We start from the raw sequence: 19435 nt of genomic DNA on the forward strand, positions 1-19435 counted from the left end.
AGACTACCGACAACCACGCTGAGGAGTCTGTGTTACCACACGTAACTCGCACCCTCACCAGCGACGAAGCGGACGAGCTGATGGAGCCCATTACGCGTGACGAAATCCACGATGCAATCAAAAAAGGTGCTCTGAATAAGTCACCTGGTGTCGACGGATTGCCGATCGAATTTTATCACGCTTTCTTCACACTAATGGCGTCACGGTGGACAACGATGTTTCATGAACTGCTGACGGTGGGGAACGCCGTACCGTCGTCCTTCGTCACGGGAATTATTATACCCATCCACAAACCGACACCAGGTGTGACGACTGCACATTACCGTCCCCGACTCTGCTTGACGCAGACTGTAAAATTTTTACACGCCTACTGGCAACGCGATGCCGCAAGGTTCTGCCCAGCATTCTATCCCCGGAACAGACAACTCCGGGCGGCTCGGTTAATATACAAACGGCCACAGGAGAATGTCGCGATTTAATTGCACTGGCAGCGGCGTGCAGACTCCGCGCCGCAGTGATTGCCATTGATTTTGACAGCGCATTCGACAAAGTGCGGCATCTTTTTGTGTTCTCAGTGATGAACCGCATGGGTTTTCCACCAGCCTTTATCGACGTGATCCGGCGCCTGTACGGCACCGCCGAATCGCTGATCCAGGTTAATGGCCGTGTGGCGGGACCAGTGGCGATCCAGCGTTCCGTACGGCAAGGCTGCCCACTTTCGACCCTACTCTATGCCATAATCCTGGAGCCACTCATCGGGAGTCTGACGAGCCACCTTTCTGGTCTCACTCTGCGACAGCACAGTTTTGATGTCGTGCGTATGCGGACGACCTCCTCCTCTTGATCCGCTCACGGAGTGAAACACACACGGTACTTGATTTGATATCAACGTACGGCACTGCAGCGGGCAGTAACATGAATGTGGCTAAATCCGCGGCGATGCCCATTGGACGCGGCCTCTCACACGACGACTTAGCACCTCTCCAGTGTGTACAAAAACTACGATACCTTGGTATAATTTTCACCTGCACCGTGCGCCGCTCCGCCGCCATCAATTTTCGGCGTGCACTCCAAACTATCCGCACGACGGTGCGTCAAAATCTTCTCCGACGACTCGATTCTTTACAACGTGTCCAATACCTCAATCAACATGTGGCGTCCAGAATGGTCCACATTGCACAGGTCCTCCCGCTGCCATCAACTATTGGACGCAGCCTCCAGGCTGCCTTCGGATACTTCCTTACGGCCGGTACGCTCTTTAAGGTCCGCTACGACACGCTCACTCTTTCCCCCGCGAGCGGGGGGCCTCGGCCTTGTCAATGTGCGACTCCGAGCGGCGTCCTTGTACATGTCCACCATGTACAAGCAGTGGCACGGGGGAACCTCCCTTAAGCGCAGCTTGCTGGAAATTCTTGTGCCCGCGACCATAACACCACCAGTACCAGTCGGACACATCAAGCACCATCTGAAGCACATTTCTGATTTCATCGTCGACTTCAGTTATGCTCAAACACACTTACCGACCACGCGTTCTCCTCGACCTAAAGATTTTTACACCCCACTACTTCGTTCCATATCCAGCAACAATATCGAACTGAGACATCCGTCCACGCGGTGGCCCACGGTTTGGCGTCACATCCACCAGCCTTTTCTTCCCTCCAACGTCCGGGCCACATGGTACCAAGTCGAAAATGAAAAATTCGCCACAAATCATCGTCTTCACGCCATCGGACTAAAGGACTCTCCACTTTGTTCCATTTGCCACCTCGTGGATGACGATGTCCATCGACTGACATGTGCTGTCACCAGTGATGTCTGGAAACTTGCCCGACAGTTCGTTGCCTGTTACCTCCGCGTACCGCCGGACTCGATTGACCCATGGACTTTTATCCATCCTGAGAATACTTATTTCCCCGCCACCAAAAATCATGCGATTGTGTGGGTCAAGGGATGGACGATCACCTACATGTATAATAATGGCGACAAATCACGCCCTGATATCTGGCAGTACTTACAAACCGCCCACAGTGAAATCGAACACCGACCGCGCTACCGCGCCTTCTTCGCCAATTACCTACATGCGATCTTTACGTCACCCCCGATCAGTTGGATGGTGCCACACGCCGACAGCACTCCCGCCCCCCCTGCTGACATCTGAGACCCCCCGCGCTACTTTCTACATTGTAATCCACAGTGGAGTAGGCGCATGGACACGCGCCTCCTTTCTTTTATTACCTATACCAGAAAACACTGGTTTTTCCCTCATTCCACTGTATATTGCTTCACACCTCTTAGCTTACATCAGTATTATTATTCTTTTTTTTCCTACACCTTGTTCATAAAAAAAATTGCTCGCCTTGTACGAGTATAATGTCTTGTGTTATTTTCGCCGGAAGGATGGCATTTCTGTTGTATTTAAGTTTGTACCAATAAAGATCTTTTGTTCATTTACCCTGTTCCTGGTGAAAAAAAAAACATAATTAAAAAATAGCTGAGTGATCATCGTGACGGATTGCCGTCCTACGTGCCTGAGTTCGATTCCCGGCTGGGTCGGGGATTTTCTCCGATCAGGGACTCGTTGTTGTGCTATCTTCATCATCATTTCATCCCCATCGGGCGCGCAGGTCGCCCAATGTGGCGTCTAACGTAATAAGACCTGCAGCAAAGCGGGCGGACCTGTCCCCACCATACCTCGGCAGTTCAAAAATTCTTCCATTTTCGTTATACATACATGTTTAATTTTGGGTCCAAAATGCATCCTCCAGTATACCTACGTGTTCAAGGTCTCCAGCCTGGGAGGGCGCAGACCCCCAAGCCTATGTCTGCTCGTCTATATTTTTCATTTCCACTGTCTCCTCATTTTTGCTCCCAATGCTGCTATCTCCAAACATTGCTGGTCGTTGTGGCCGAGCGGTTCTATGCGCGTCAGCCCGGAACCACGCTGCTGCTATGGTCGCAGGTTCGAATCCTGCCTCGGGCATGAATGTGTGTGATGTCTTTAGGTTAGTTATGTTTAGGTAGTTCTATGTTCTAGGGGACTGATGACCTCAGATGTTAAGTCCCATAGTGCTCAAAGCCATCTGAACCATTTTTTCCAACGATTTCTCTTTCTCTTATGCTGCTTCTGTTCCTCCTTTCTTTCCAGCTGCCACTGCTATTGTCTTCGTCCCTCTGTCTTTGTCTTTCACTACCACCTTCCCTCGCCCAACATCGTCCTTTCTCTGTCGCCCTCCCACTGGAACTGTCTCTCTTCGACCGTTACTATCTCTCTGCTACTCTCTTGCTGCACAAAAAAATTGCTTATATAAAACGAATTGTGTAGGTCGATAAAGTATTCGCTGCTTATATACTTCAACACATTTATATAATTTGATAGATGTAAACAACAACAGTATAATGTCAACGTAAAAGAGTTTGCTTTACCTTTTTTCTGGGTACTTTGCAATTAATCGGAAACGCACGGGCTATGATTTGTATCTTAAACGAGAAAAGGCGTTATTAGAAATATTTTGCTGAATTTACAGTCTTCCCAGTTTCACATAATCTTTAACAATCATCTTAAGTTCTTTTTAGGCATCTTAAAACCATTTTTTGTCACTGAAGTACCACTTTGAGCATATTTACATAGCCCTGAAGTGCACATTATACAGAGACAGAACGTCATGAAGTTTTATTGGTGAAAAAATGCTTATCAGAAATATTGTTTGGTGACCTCGGAACCCTCGATGATACTAGAACCCTTGCCATTTGTTTACGACATCAGTTAAAACTACACTACTGGCCATTAAAATTGCTACGCCAAGAAGATATGCAGATGATAAACGGGTGTTCATTGGACAAATATATTATACTAGAACTGACATGTGATTACATTTTCACGCAATTTGGGTGCATAGATCCTGAGAAATCAGTACCCAGAATAACCACCTCTGGCCGTAATAACGGCCTTGATACGCCTGGGCATTGAGTCAAACAGAGCTTGGATGGCGTGTACAGGTTCAACACGATACCACAATTCATCAAGAGTAGTCACTGGCGTATTGTGACGAGCCAATTGCTCGGCCACCATTGACCAGATGTTTCCAATTGGTGAGAGATCTGGAGAATGTGTTGGCCAGGACAGCAGTCGAACATTTTCTGTATCCAGAAAGGCCCGTACAGGACCTGCAATAGGCGGTCGTGCATTATCCTGCTGAAATGTAGGGTTTCGCAGGGATCGAATGAAGGGTAGAGCCACGGGTCGTAACACATCTGAAGTGTAACGTCCACTGTTCAAAGTGCCGTCAATGCGAACAAGAGGTGACGGAGACGTATAACCAATGGCACCCCATACCATCACGCCGGGTGACACGCCAGTATGGTGATGACGAATACACTCTTCCAATATGCGTTCACCGCGATGTCGCCAAACACGGATGCGACCATCATGATGCTGTAAACAGAACCTGGATTCATCCGAAAAAATGACGTTTTGCCATTCGTGCACCCAGGTTCGACGTTGAGTACACCATCGCAGGTGCTCCTGTCTGTGATGCAGCGTCAAGGGTAACCGCAGCCATGGTCTCCGAGCTGATAGTCTGTGCTGCTGCAAACGTCGTCGAACTGTTCGTGCAGATGGTTGTTGTCTTGCAAACGTCCCCATCTGTTGACTCAGGGATCGAGATGTGGCTGCACGATCCGTTACAGCCATGCGAATAAGATGCCTGTCATCTCGACTGCTAATGATACGAAGCCGTTGGGATCCACCACGGCGTTCCGTATTACCCTCCTGAACCCACCGATTCCATATTCCTCTAACAGTCGTTGGATCTCGACCAACGCGAGCAGCAATGTCGCGATACGATAAAGCGCAATCGCGATAGGCTACAATCCGACCTCTATCAAAGTCGGAAGTTTGATGGGTCGCATTTCTCCTCCTCACACGAGGCATCACAACAACGTACCACCAGGCAACGCCGGTCAACTGCTGTTTGTGTATGAGAAATCGGTTGGAAGCTATCCTCATGTCAGCACGTTGTAGGTGTCGCCACCGGCGCCAAACTTGTGTGAATGCTCTGGAAAGCTAATCATTTGAATATCACAGCGTCTTCTTCCTGTCAGTTAAATTTCGCGTCTGTAGCACGCCATCTTCGTGGTGTAGCTATGTTAATGGCCAGTAGTGAACATTTACGCCTCAATTAGGGTATTACGAGGATGAGTAGGGTAACTTTAAATTTCTGTCCCTCGATATTGGATAATAATATAAAAAACTAAGTTTCTCCGAGAATATCACCTTAAGAACATGTGGTGAAAATTTCGCCAATTTGCCATTAATACAAACTATAAAAGTGACCATTCCCACTACTGGTACTTTCTGTACCTAAAAATCGTTTTTCGGGTGTATCTCTATAACGGAAATAGGTTTTCGAAAGTGGGAAAATGGCGTTTCTCGATGAATGTCTTAAGAATTTACAGTTGAAATCTGACCCATTTGCTATGGTTACTTATTTTGATAATTGTGGCGCATGGTGTAAAAATGGCTAAAAGCCGATTGTTGCTGTTTTTTGCATATGTACAGTAAATTTAAATCTGTGAATCTCGGTAACGGATAACGATATTGAAGAAAGTTTCGAAGTTCCCCGGGAATCCCATCTTAAGGACATATCGTAATATTTACGACGATCTGCCACGAATAGAAATTATAGAATGGCCCTCCCCACAATTGATACTTTTCGTACGCAAAACAATGGTCTTTTGGGAGTTTTCTCTTGAACAGTCCTTGAACAAATGATGACTTTATAAGCCACGTAAGATCAATGCTAGACCACACCTAATGCTTCATTTACCAGGGTTGGATGAAGTGTGTAATGTTTAAATTTTGACCCTGTATCGTAGGACAGGTACAATATGTCCGTTCTTCCTACGGGTATGCAAATGGTCGCTAGGCCAAGGACTATCCAAAACACTTGACCCCTTATCTTTGTCATTCATAGAACCCGATGTATGACCCCCTGAAAAATTTTCACTCGCGGCTTTTTGCAAGATATTGGTACCGTATACTGTTGCGCACGAACCGATATAAATAACGCTCCTCTTCAGTGATTGATTCTATTACTTTTGATAACGAGAACAGAAAACAAGTCGGTATGTAACGCTCATATCATTAATCTATATCAAGAGGCCCCATAAACATGTGTAGTAAATCCGCTGAAATTGCACATTATAATTTCTAACATTTGGCGTGGCACTCTGCAACATCATCTGACTCAACAGTGTGTTCCTGCGCATCGCTGAGGCTGCAGTTCAGTGCTCAGTGACAATTTTGTCGAAAAGCGCGTGTTTATTGCGAAACAGTATTGGATAACGAGTTCCATTAAGGCATGGCACCGAGTGTTCGTTAACCGTCTAAATGTTGCATAAAAAAGTTAGTGAACAAGATGGAGAGCAGTGAAACGGTGTTGGATCTTCACGGCGGAGGACGGCCGCCATTCACAGACGAAAGGGACTGACGTGAAAGAATGATTCGCGGCCTGTCCTGCAAAGTCTGTTCAACGTTTATCTCAGGAATGTGGAATGTCAAGGAGCACATGCAACAGAACTGCGAAGAAAGCTGGCATGTATCCATATAAGTTTACAGTTGTTCGGGAACTGAATGTCAATGACATAGACATACGCATTAAATTTTACCGTTGGTTTTAGCAATTTATTGCTCAGAGGACAGGAATATTGCAGTACATATGGTTCAATGATGAGGCGTGGTTCCACCTCCCTGGCTATGTAAGCTCTCAGAATACACGTTTGTGGTGTAATGAAAATCTGCGTGCACAGGTCGAGCAACCATTGTGTTCACAAGAGACTGGAGTGTTCCGTGCAGTATCACAGCTTCGCATCATTGGAACAATTTTCTTAGAGTCTAGTGTGACAAGTGCAGTTTATACTGAAATGTTTCGGGAACCTGTGAACCAGCTGGACGGTGAAGAACTTAACCTCGGCAGGTACCAACAGAGTGGCGCCACATGCCACACGTCTCGAGTGACCATGGCTAAGGTCCAATCATGTTTCCTTGGCAGAGTGATTTCGAAAGGACTGTGGCCACCATTGTCATCTGTTTCAACACTATCTGACTGTTTCCTCTGGGGTGGCCTAAAACGCCGAGGCTACAGGGAAAAACCACACAACTTGGACGATTTACGAGAGAACATCATCCGTGAAACCCAGGCAGTGACACCAGAGATTCTAGCAGCAACGTTCGAGGGTCTGCAGCGTCGGGTTCGACTTTGTTTACAAGCCGAGGGCGGTCACTTGCAGCACCTTTTGTGATTCACCTTTATTTCCTCATGAACGAGGTATGACATGTTCACTTCATTACCTGATTTTTATGAAAAGCCTATAAATGTAATTTAAGCAAATGTCTGTTTGTGGGGCTTCTCGAGTGGGACACCCTGTACGATACTGTAACCACATGTAGCAGGTATTTTCAGGGAGCTACTACTCAGAAGAGCATTCCGTCTTTTGCGATGTTGTAGGCAATTACATCGGAACTGCGATGCACACTTTGTACTCCTAAAAGTCCGAAGTCAGGAGGGAAGATAACGTTTAACTCTCAGTCGACGGCGGTATCATCCGATACAGTGCATAAGCTGAGAGAAGACTAGCAGGGGGGGAGGGGAGAGGGAGGGGGGATTGGTCTTCAGAGATACGGTCCCAGTATCTGACCGAATTTAATCTCTGCTCAACGTCGGTCGGAACAATTTAGACGTTTCGCGTCGATAGGTGTCACTGTAGCTTTGCATTTGACACACACCCATGACATGTGCGTGTTTCTTCTAGAAAAGTTAAAACATTCTTGGTAGAATGTGAGTGGCTGTAATCTGCATCACACGGCGCATGAACGTTCTTGCGACCGCGGAGTGTATTTTTCATCCTTGGCCGTGCAACTCATAGTGTGTCGGAGTTTTGATTTGTCATTTTATAGCTTATTGATACATTTGTCATCTGAAACACGGATGAGGAATACGTTATAGTGTGCAAGTATCCCCTATTGTCTGATCAGTCCAATCCAAAAGACACGGCACCCATTTGAACAATACTATCGGGAATAATACTGGATTGGAAATGGAAACAAATGGTGCGAAATTCGTGCTGACTTGTGGTTTTAGTCCTTATAGTCTTAATGTTAACATCTTACGAAGCAAATTTATAAATCTTTTTAAAGTTTGCTTATCTGTTTGAAGCTGTATTTCAGATTTACGTTTTCTCATGATTAGGTATTTAATTACCAAGATGGAGACCTAGTATCAGAATTATTCAGTGAACGTTTTTCCTTGCAAGAAATACATCTGTCGTAGCGTTCCTTCCAAAAAATGTAAATTTTGACGTGTGCTATCCCCACTCCAAAATACACTTGCTGAGTAATGTAATTGTATGTATTTATACCCTATATTTTTAATAAAATTATGCAGTAAGCGAATGGCTAAAATCTACGTGTTCTGGATAAGCCTGAACCTCTGTACTGTAAAATCTAAAATTAAATTATAATGCCAAAATAATACGTTTTCTGTTATTTCGTTTAAGGAACGAAGAAGATTATGCACTTACACCAAAGCTCTTGGGTGTGATAGCTTTTTCATAGTAACTTACACTTACGTCAACGATAAACTGAAAAAATACTGACATTCTAAAGTATTTATAAAACCTAACCCCATAGCGTCTAAATTCGTCGTTCTAAGTAACAAATGCCTATTCTGTCACTCGATTTTTTTATGCCTGGTGGACCCACATTCAAAATCACAGCACTCTCGAGAGTTCATCCTCTGAAAGTATCGTAAGTTTTGGCTACTGAAATGCATTGTCAAACGGCGGATGTGCACTATGTGATCAAAAGTATCCTCCGGACACCCCCGAAAACATACGTTTTTCATATTAGGTGCATTGTGCTGCCACCTACTGCCAGGTACTCCATATCAGCGACCTCACAAGGGAACCTCCCCATCGCTCCCCCCTCAGATTTAGTAATAAGTTGGCACAGCCCTTGAAAAACTGGACACAGATCAATCGAGAAAACAGGAAGAAGTTGTGTGGAACTATGAAAAAAATTAGTAAAATATACAAACTGAGTGGTCCATGTGCAATATATGCAACATCAAGGAGATTGAAGTATAAGGAGCGCCGTGGTAGCGTGATTAGCGTAAGTAGCTGCGGACCGGGAGGTCCTTGGTTCAAGTCTTGCCTCGACTGAAAATTTTAATTTCTTTATTTTCGCAAAGTTATGATCTGTCCGTTCGTTCATTGACGTCTCTGTTCACTGTAAGAAGTTTAGTGTCTGTGTTTTGCGACCGCACCGCAAAACCGTGCGATTAGTAGACGAAAGGACGTGCCTCTCCAATGGGAACCGAAAACATTTGATCGCAAGGCCATAGTTCAACCGATTCCTCCACAGGAAAATATCTGATATATTCTATACGACACTGGTGACGGCATGTGCGTCACATGACAGGAATATGTTGTCGACCCACCTAACTTGTACACTTAGCGAATGGGTAAAAAGATTCTTCTACCTTGTCCGATTTAGGTTTTCTTGTGGATGTGATAATCACTCCGAAAAAAGTGATGAAAACATAAGAGTTTGTCACGTAAACTGAAAATAAAAATTTAAACTTTTCACTCGAGGGAAAATTTGAACCTAGGACCTCTCGTTTGGTAGCTGCTCTCGCTAACCACGGGACCACGGCGCTCCGTGACATCCACTGTCCTTGATGTTGCCTATCTTGGCATGGACTACTCAGTTTGTATATTTTACTAATTTTTTTCATAGTTCCACACAACTTCTTCCGGTTTTCTCGATTGATCTGTGTCCAGTTTTTCAAGGACTATCCACTGTGCCAACTTATTACTAAATCTGAGGGGGGTGCGATGGGGAGGTTCCCTTGTCAGTAGTCATTAGACATCGTGAGAGAGTACAATGGGGCACTCGGCGGAACTCAACGGACTTCGAACGTGTCTCGTTAAACGTCTGTACGCGGGATTTCCACACTCGTAAACATCCCTAGGTCCACTCTTTCCGATGTGATGGTGAAGTGGACATGTGAAGGGACACGTGCAGCACAAAAGGGTACAGGCCGACTTCGTCTGTTGACTGTCAGAGACCGCCGTCAGTTGAAGAGGGTCGTAATGTGTAACAGGCAGACATCTATCCAGACCATCACACAGGAATTCCAAACTGCATCAGCATCCACTGCAAGTACTATGACAGTGAGGTGGGAGGTGAGAAAACTTGGATTTCATGATCGAGCGGCTGCTTATAAGACACACATCACGCCCGTAAGTGTCAAACGACGCCTTAGTGTAAGGAGTGTAAACATTGGACAATTGAACAGTGGAAAAACGTTGTGCGAAGTGGCGAATCACGGTACACAATGTGGCGATCCGATGACAGGGTGTGGGTATGGCTAATACGCGGTGAACGTCACCTCCCAACGCGTGTAGCGTCAACAGTAAAATTCGGAAGCGCTGGTGTTATGGTGTGTTCGTGTTTTTCATGTTATTTTGCGTCGCACTATCACAGCACAGGCCTACATTGATGTTTTAAGCACCTTATTGCTTCCCACTGTTGAAGAGCAATTCGAAGATGGCGATTGCATCTTTCAACACGATCAAGCACCTGTTCATAATGCACAGCCTTTGGCGGAGTGGTTACACGACAATAACATCACTGTAATGGGCCCTACAGAGAGTCCTGACCTGAATCCTATAGAAGACCTCTGGAATGTTTTGGAACGCCGACTTCGTGCCACGTCTCACCGACGGACATCGATACCTCTCTTCAGTGCAGCAGTCCGTGAATGGGCTGCCATTCCCCAAGAAACCTTCCAGAACCTGATTGAACGTATGCCTGCGAGAGTGGAAGCTTTCATTTAGGCCAAGGGTGGGCCAACACCATGCTGAATTCCAGCATTACCGATGGCGGGCGCCACCAAATTTAAGTCATTTTCAGCCAGGTGTCCGGACACTTTTGATGACATAGTGTATGAGGTCAACAGCGATGGAGTCATTTGCCAGCCACGACACTGTCCCGGCACTGCTGCCCGTGAATCGATTTTCAGTGTACCGTGACAGCAAGCGACAGCAGGCAGCCGGAGACGAGTGAAAGATCTGCGGCTGAGCCAGCGAGCGTTCCCCTTTAGCTGCGGTCGCAGCGAATCTGCAGCGCGCAAACCGGGCCGTTGCTGACGTCACGCCACGAGTGGAAATTTCAGACGGACCGCGAATCACACAGACGGCGAGCGCGTCTTGGTCGGGGTCGGTCGTCAATAATTGACGCCAGTGGGAGCGGTCGTGGTCCCCTAGGGGGCTCGCTACAAGAGGCCCTGATCTGCTCCGCTCTACCCGTAACAGAACAATGTCCGAGGCTGCTGGAGCTGCGGCTGTGCGCGAATCGGCTTCGATCCGATCGGAACCACTGCTGTACGCCCCCCCTCCCCCCCTCCCCCCAAAGTTCCTACATTTTTTACAGCGGAGCGAGGGAGGCGCTACGGTGCAAGTGGTCACTGCACTGTGAAACTTCTACATTCTCTAAACTCGTTAATAACTAACTAGTGCATTGTTTGAAACTTCTGATCCGACGCACATAATACGAGAAATACACGAGATTGAGAAGCACAGTAAAAATCATAAAGTACTAATGGTGACTGAATGATTCTTCGTTTTTGTCCAGGTCCTGAATTCAGATAGTACCATCTCTCAAACTACGATCGTTTCATTTGTATAATATGCAATACAATCTCTCTTATTGTATTCCTCGAGATTTACAGCGTCGGTACAGAGCATAAGCGACCATTTGTAACGCCTTACTGCACTTGGTGTGGCGTCGAACTCTTACAACTTATCCCTCACTATCCAATGACAGTACTTTGGTGCCAAACTAAACATTAATTCAAATGAACATTTAATTAGAATAACAATTTCTGAAATTTTTCAAGTTTGTAAGAGGTCCGTGACTAAGGAATTTATTGCTAGCGCACTCGAGCAGATGTAATTTCGATGGATTGCTCACGCGCTGCCTGCGATATGTAAGCTATAAGAGAATCTCAGACCAGAGAGCAGTGTTGACTGCAGTAGGAACTGTGTGGCAGTAGGAGTAAGTAGTTGCTAGCGAGCAGTCTGGTACATGGAGTTGGCTGGGCCGGTCGTGGGGAGCGATGGCGGTTTCTGAGCGATGTAATATAAGGTAAAAGCAGCCGCGCGCATATGTAGTTTGTTATAACAAGATTTGTACTATTGTTATACCAAGTCCCATGTAAATGTTTCAAAAAATCTTTAAATAATAATCCTTCTTATGAAATTAACTTTTTGACAATCATACATCTGAATTTAAAGAATTTACTAATTTCTGCAATCCATGGTCATCCCGATTATCGTAAAGAAAAATCAGTCGTTTCCTTTTATACGTGACAAATCTAGCGGCCAGCATTGCACTAGGCTGTGCCAGAAAAATTTCTTATAGGAGCATATATATATACGCGTTATCCGGCGACTTCACTGAGGTAAGAATTTTCAAATTATTCAGAATGATCTTTCAGGGCCATGACGCAGCACTGCTGACGTGCAAATTTACCAGTTAAGATTCACAGTCAGTTAATTATTGAAAGGTTATGTATAAGTCACATTTTTTATTAGGAGGTTAGTCACATTGTATTATTGTTAGGTTACGGAATTTATCTGTGGGGAGGTTACACTAAAATGTGAGTGTTATATAATTATTTTAACTGTTGGGAGGTTACAAGTTTCTTCTGTTTTCTTCTATTTACATGCGCCGATTTTATTTTTAGTTGCTAACGAATTGAAATTATAATTTTGCAACGCTTCTATTTTTTTTTTGTGCACTTTATCGATCACTCCAAAAACATGGACGCGTATTACCATTTACGAATATTTCTACTACGTGATGTAAGAAAACACAATTAACAGATTTTTATTCTCTAAATTATATCAGACATGTGTAATCGATTTATAAAACATACAGAGTAAGTATATTTTTCATTTTATTCACAATCCATGTACCTTCAGCCGAAACAGTTCTACAGTAAACACGCTTTCTGATAGAAATGAACGTTGTTCTACTCATGAACGATTATCAGTTCTTTAATACAGTACACGTTTGGGCAGTTTCATCGTAACTGGAGCGCAGGTGGAGCACGGTTCTTATCCTCGACCGGCAACCCTGATTTCAGATATTTTTTGTGCCTTTTCCCTAAATCGGTTGAGCTGAATGGTGGAACGTAGCCATCAGTAAGGCTCGGAACTTATTCTCTCCCTCATCTTCGTTTCTCCGTCTCTAGCGATGCGACGCCGACCTTAAGTCAGACTCCAATTTACTTCTTTTCAGAAAAGAAAAAAAGAAAATTAATCCATCGTAAATAATAGGCAATAAAAATGCTGAATATATGTGACAGCTGTCGTTGTGAGATTTTCTGGATGTTGTCCTTTGAATAGTTCCCATGCTAGAGATAAAGACTTCGTACTCAGTGGTACGCTTTGCGCCCATACATTTGCTCTCTGCATATTACGAAGGTCATTTCAAACAAAGGGCTTTGCCAACAACAAGCCGGTCATTTGGCGTTATTTACAGATAACAGGGCAATGATGTAACAAAAAATCTCAAATTTTTCGTTACTTTTGGTGGTCTTAGATTTTAGATAGCACTAATGTATGCTTAGTTATTTAATTTTGACTTATTTCTAAGAACACACGTAGTTTTGCTCTCTAGAATAAATCGCTGCTCTTTTCTTTGGAGGAAAGTAGACGACGTTGGCACTCGTAAATACACTACTCAAGGGAAATAGGGAAACATGATATTGGGCGTCTGCCATACATCATTGAGCAGTAACTGAGAACTGGTTTGTTACCAAATTATACCTTTATTCTTCACAAATTAAGTACACAACAAAACATCGCTCTATCTTCGATCGTTTACATAGAAAGAACTGGAACGTCCAATCGGTGCCGAAATCAAAGTGGAAACAGTTATTCATCGCGTCATCCTGGGTGCTTTCCATTGGGCCCTGGAAGCTTCAGCAACGTGTATGCTTTCCATCGGCATTTATCACCACCTGGCACCTATGTGGCATGTTCCGTATAAGTCCACAGAGGTCATCTTGTGGTATCCGTCCCATTCTTCAACCAAAGCCAATGAGAGTTCTTGGAAAGTCTGTGGTGAAACAGGACGACCACGAACACATCTGTCATGCTGACGCCCACCACATTGACCCTGGCATAAAACGGAATTCAGTGCCACCACCGTATGCACCAGCCACCACATGGCCAACAATATCTGTTCGATATACTGCCTGGCGGTAAGGCAGCCTTGGACAACGACAAGATCCGTATGGCTGTCAACACTGAGTCATTTCCACAGCATCTAAGAACCTTGGATATCTGTCGATATGCTGGGCAACATTTGGCAAGTACCACACACGAATACGACCGTCAACTTGCATAAGAGAATATGTGGACTCGTCTGGGAATAACACGTTTCGCCAGTGACAAGATTGCCAATTGACATGGGAACGGTAGGCTGTCAAGAGGGGTACTCGAACAGGACATCTGCATCATAAGGTCCTTTCTCGTAACCTGTTCATTACAGTCTGATTGGAAATGACAGTTCGAGTGGCCGTTCTGAAAACGTCTTGGGAGGCTCTGGCGGTACCCGTGCGACGCCGCAACTCAGAGATAGCCAGGTATCAGTCTTCACGTGAAATTATAATGCGTCGACAACCTTGGCAAACTGTCCTTGTGTACTGACATGTCTCCCTGTAGCGTATGCACATCCCATGGATGACATATAGAGAGGCACTGGCATGTGCAGCAACACGATCGAAAGTCCATCCATTTTGGATCAAACAGGCCGCACCTGCAAGTTGCACTGCATTAAGGTGGCACATCGCATGTGCTACAAACGACAGCTGCCATTTGTGTACCTGACTATAAGTTGGGACACCGATACTCATTTCCTTGTCAGAGGTCGCCTGACACTGTATGCACAACACTGACAATAGACGGCGAATTGCTTTACCTGTTGTCTACATTGAAAGTGAAGAGTTCAAGCCATGCAATAACAGCACAGGTACAGCGTGTATCAAAATAAATTTAATATATCGGTCGTTGATATACGTGCTCTCCTAATTCTTTCGAAGAGTGTATTATTGTTGCGAAACTTGAACGCCTCGCAGTGCGTCATATATTCAAGTAACTTACGTGAGTACAGCCGGGAAACGTCCTCGACAACCGCAGTTCTTTCCTCAGGCGAACGGACCCTCATTTTCAAGGTACAAATCAAACGAGAGATGGCTGTTCTTGGCAACGGAAACCTTCGGTAGGCTGCCACCCAAGGAATCAAAAGACGGAGTATGTGGAAAGACAACGCATACCATAAACAACAAGCGCCATCAAGTAACCAAATATGAGCAACATCAGGCGCTGTTGACAGTGATACAAACTAATTAAGAACCTCTGAGCGCGTAGCGCTGACTCTGCCCTTCTGTTTGACCAGGAAGAGAACAGGATTACAGGCAGAATTTCTAACCAGATAGAGCTATAATACGGAGTGTCTGCAAATTCTACCCATCAGAGAAGTCAACTATATCGACATTCTCAGATGGGTGGATTCGGCGCACCGAAGTCACTCTTTGGCCGCAGAGGTCCCCAAAATCTAATACACAATGATATTAAGTGTGGTGAAGGATGAACAACGCCGTTCCAAGAAAAAAACATACAGACAATTAGACATGTCTGTCGTGGAATGTGAACAGCACTGCACTCAAATAAGACCTCAAAGATTTTCTAGGAACAGCTACACATGAATTGATAACTTCACTTCGGGAAATGTTTGAGAGAAGCGTTTCGACAGTTTCCTTCCTTGTTATCTTCCGGCGAAATCTGAGATGAGAAGTAAGAAACTTCCCGAAAAGTCATCCTGAAGCGAACAAAGTACTCATGTAAGGTGGCCGAATAAATGTTCAGATTCGCACCTTACACGAGAGCTTTATACATCGCAACGAGAAGGTGAATATGACACCTAACGTAATTTGGCGGTTATGAGAACATTTGTTTATCAGTATGTAATGAAAAAGGGATGACAGTCAATCAATGGTAATTAACACACCGTTCCTATACAATATATGTCCTTGAGCAGAAGATGGAACAGGCAACGCGAGTCGTTTTTAGTTTGAAAAGCCAGGTGCACGATGGTATAGCGAAGGCGCGCTGCAGGGGTTATGACAGAAACCACTTAAAGGGGTGGCAGGAGGAAGGTCAATTACCCCAGCCAGACGATTCAGGAGGGAGGACCGCATGTAGTGGCACATCTGCACAAGGGACAGAGAAAAAGCTTTAGAAAGTTGAGTTTCGGAATTGCAATGGGATACAAACAAAAACTAGTATTGCGTTTTGATCACGTGTCCAGCAAGTGCAACACATGGAAAGGTCAGTGTACTTTATACGTCTAGAACGGGCACAAAACGTCCGATTGGCGGAAACGCACTAGGAAGGAGAAAAATAATGAAGTTTCGACACTGTTCGATAGAACGGACATTGCGATTGGTAGAGAGAGCTTCCACAAAATAAGGGGAACGCTCCTATTGGTCGAAAAAGGCTGTGACGTGAAGAACGAATGAATCCAAGTGCGGGAGGAAGTTCTGCCATGAGTAGGACAAGAGAGAAATTTTTAGGGACTCCTCTCTGAACTGGCGTCACATACAGAATAGAGCGCTTAACAATCTGTACGATGGAGAGAAGAACTTTGTGTGGACACTGCATTCACAGTGGCTGCAATCCAGCTAGAGATTAGCTGTAGCAACGTTTAGCTCCAACTGTGGAGAAACGAACCAGCCAAATTAGTTAATTGTTCTTGTGAGAACTGAGAGGGCACTATAATATGCTAACTGCTCCAACCATGCACATGTATATCGCCACATACTAAGAATAAGGCTGAGTACATGTTTTCTCGCATAACGAGAAACAGAGAAACTTTCTGCTGGAAAGTTCAGCAAAAGCCTGATTTGTTTTGTAGGAATTTCAGTGGGAGAGAGCGGCCTTGCAGACAGCAGATCATCGCAGCTTGAGGTAAATACCGCGTGCAGAGGCATAAACTTCTTTGGTTCACCAGCTTGCGTCCACTGTACACTCGAGTGGCCTTGGGTAATCTTGCTCTCAAATATGTCACATAACTAACCATCCACCGTATACTTGATTGTCATCCTAAATAGTACGGAACTTTGAACCGGAATCGGACGATTTTCGTAGTGCTGACCATCATCGTAATGTATGTGTAGGAGCAATTTTGTAAAGAAACTTCCAATTAAACTTTCATATTACTGTGCTTAGGTTTAATGTTCTTTCAGAGAGTTAATATTTAATAATGTTGTGTATAGGATTATTTCACTTTTTGATGTTGGCGAGATGCGTTATCCATTGCGCTGTTTTTATGTCATCGAGTTGAAAACTGTGTAAAAGCTGTAGTTTTTGTGCTAAATTTGCGACATTGAACTTGTCTCAATTCTAGAATAAGCACCCACGTTACACTTGGCTAATTTCCAGAGACGAATTCATTGGTGCAATTTGCCGAGTAAACCTACGATGGCAGAAGGATCTGGAACGTGTATTGATTACGGTGATGGGACTTTTGGAATTCACTGTAAACTATTACATTATACGTATTTTTTTAATGGAAATGAACTACTTTTGAAAGTTATTTGCATGTTATTGATCATCTCCTACATGGCTCGGTTCTGGCCCCGCTTTTATTCAACTTTTATATGAGCGACATAGTCACCACTGATTCTATAAAATTTAGATATGCCGATGACCTAGTGATTGCAACGCAAAGGAATACATTCGAAGAAATGGAAGAAACACTAACTATCTAGAAAAGATCGACCAGTATTACAAAAAGTGGAGACTTTGTCCGAATCTAAGGAAAACATAAGTGAGCTTATATCACCTAACCAACAGAATGGCAGACAGAGACTTGAAAGTATTTGGGTGCGCCTCTCGACAGATTCCTGACATTTAAGAACCATCGGTAACTAACAGACAGGGGTTAAAATCGACAAATAACATATTAAAGAAACTGGCTGGGCGGGTCTAATGCAATCACCTATTTCTGCCCCTCTTTCATTCAACTTCTATACGAGCGACATAGTCACCACTGATTCTATAAAATTTAGCTATGCCGATGGAAATAAAGCAGAAGCACCTGTGCATCCAGCCGCCGGACACTGTTCTCCTGCCAGGAGTAGAAGTAGCCATTTCAATAAAATAGATATCCATCTAAATGACACGATGAGGACCGTGACAGGAGCTCTTAAATCCACACCAATACCGTGGCTGTCAGAACTCATCAATATTGACCCTCCAGATCTCCGACGACAAGTAGTAATACATGAATTGATGAAACTTTGGAGCTCCAGAGACTTACAAGTCCTGAAACACTTGACAACTTACCACGCACCCGACTAAAATCTAGAGAACCAATATGAGTAAAAATGGCCAGCTCATCTCAGAAAGCTGCAATACAAGAGATGGTTGCAGAAATCAGTGGATGCCCTTCCACGTTCATAAGAATTTACGGAAATTAGATCAGAAAATCCAACTCACGCGTACGAACCAATCAAGAAAAATATGGAGCTCCCTCAACCGTATTATAACTGGTCAAGCCGTGGCCAAAACAACGCTACATAAACGTGGAATTGCCGGTTATGACCAATGCAACTGCAGAACGTCGGAACAAACAATGGAGCACGTTTTACACGACTACCCACAAGATGATTCATGAGTGCCTGAAAAGACTTCGTAGACGCAGGACCTGCAGCAATTAACTAGCTGGAGTCTTCGGATATCCAACTATGTTAGAAAATGGATATCTCAATCTTCTTTGAGCTACTGTCATTTCTCCAGCCTTTATTAGTTTGTTGATGATTGGGCCTTGAAATGACATTTTCAGTAAGGTTCCAGTATTACTGCTTAACACATTTATTTATTATTACGACAGTGTATCGGAAGATTTCCATTTTCAAGTACGTGTACGTTGTCCTGACAATATTTCACGTTGAGATAATGTTATAAATATAAGACATCAATCGTGTGAAATATCAAAAAATTAGAGGAAATATGTATTTCTTGTAACATTTTTATATATTTTGACATAATGTTATAAATATAAAATATCAATCGTATGAACTGTCAAAAAATTACAGGAAATATGTAATTTTTTTGACAGTGCACACCATACATGTTTTATATTACAATAGTACATCGAAATATTACGCCACACTGTATAAAACAGCACAAAGTCGACGTGAAATCGATATTTTAGATTTTTATAATAACGAGAACAGTCGCCAGATACAGTCAGACCAGAAGTTATATACTGAAGCGCCAAAGAAACTGGTATAGGTATGCG

At 44.2% G+C, this 19435-nt stretch overlaps 1 protein-coding gene across 1 annotated transcript in view; it reads right to left on the reverse strand.

Annotated features, from left to right (window-relative positions):
- Window positions 1-19435, reverse strand: part of LOC124795610 (JNK-interacting protein 1) — a 359281-nt gene that overhangs the window by 244767 nt on the left and 95079 nt on the right. The gene's annotated exons all lie outside the window — the stretch shown is intronic.

The sequence above is a fragment of the Schistocerca piceifrons genome, chromosome 4, assembly GCF_021461385.2.
Source record: "Schistocerca piceifrons isolate TAMUIC-IGC-003096 chromosome 4, iqSchPice1.1, whole genome shotgun sequence".
Classification (NCBI taxonomy): domain Eukaryota; kingdom Metazoa; phylum Arthropoda; class Insecta; order Orthoptera; family Acrididae; genus Schistocerca; species Schistocerca piceifrons.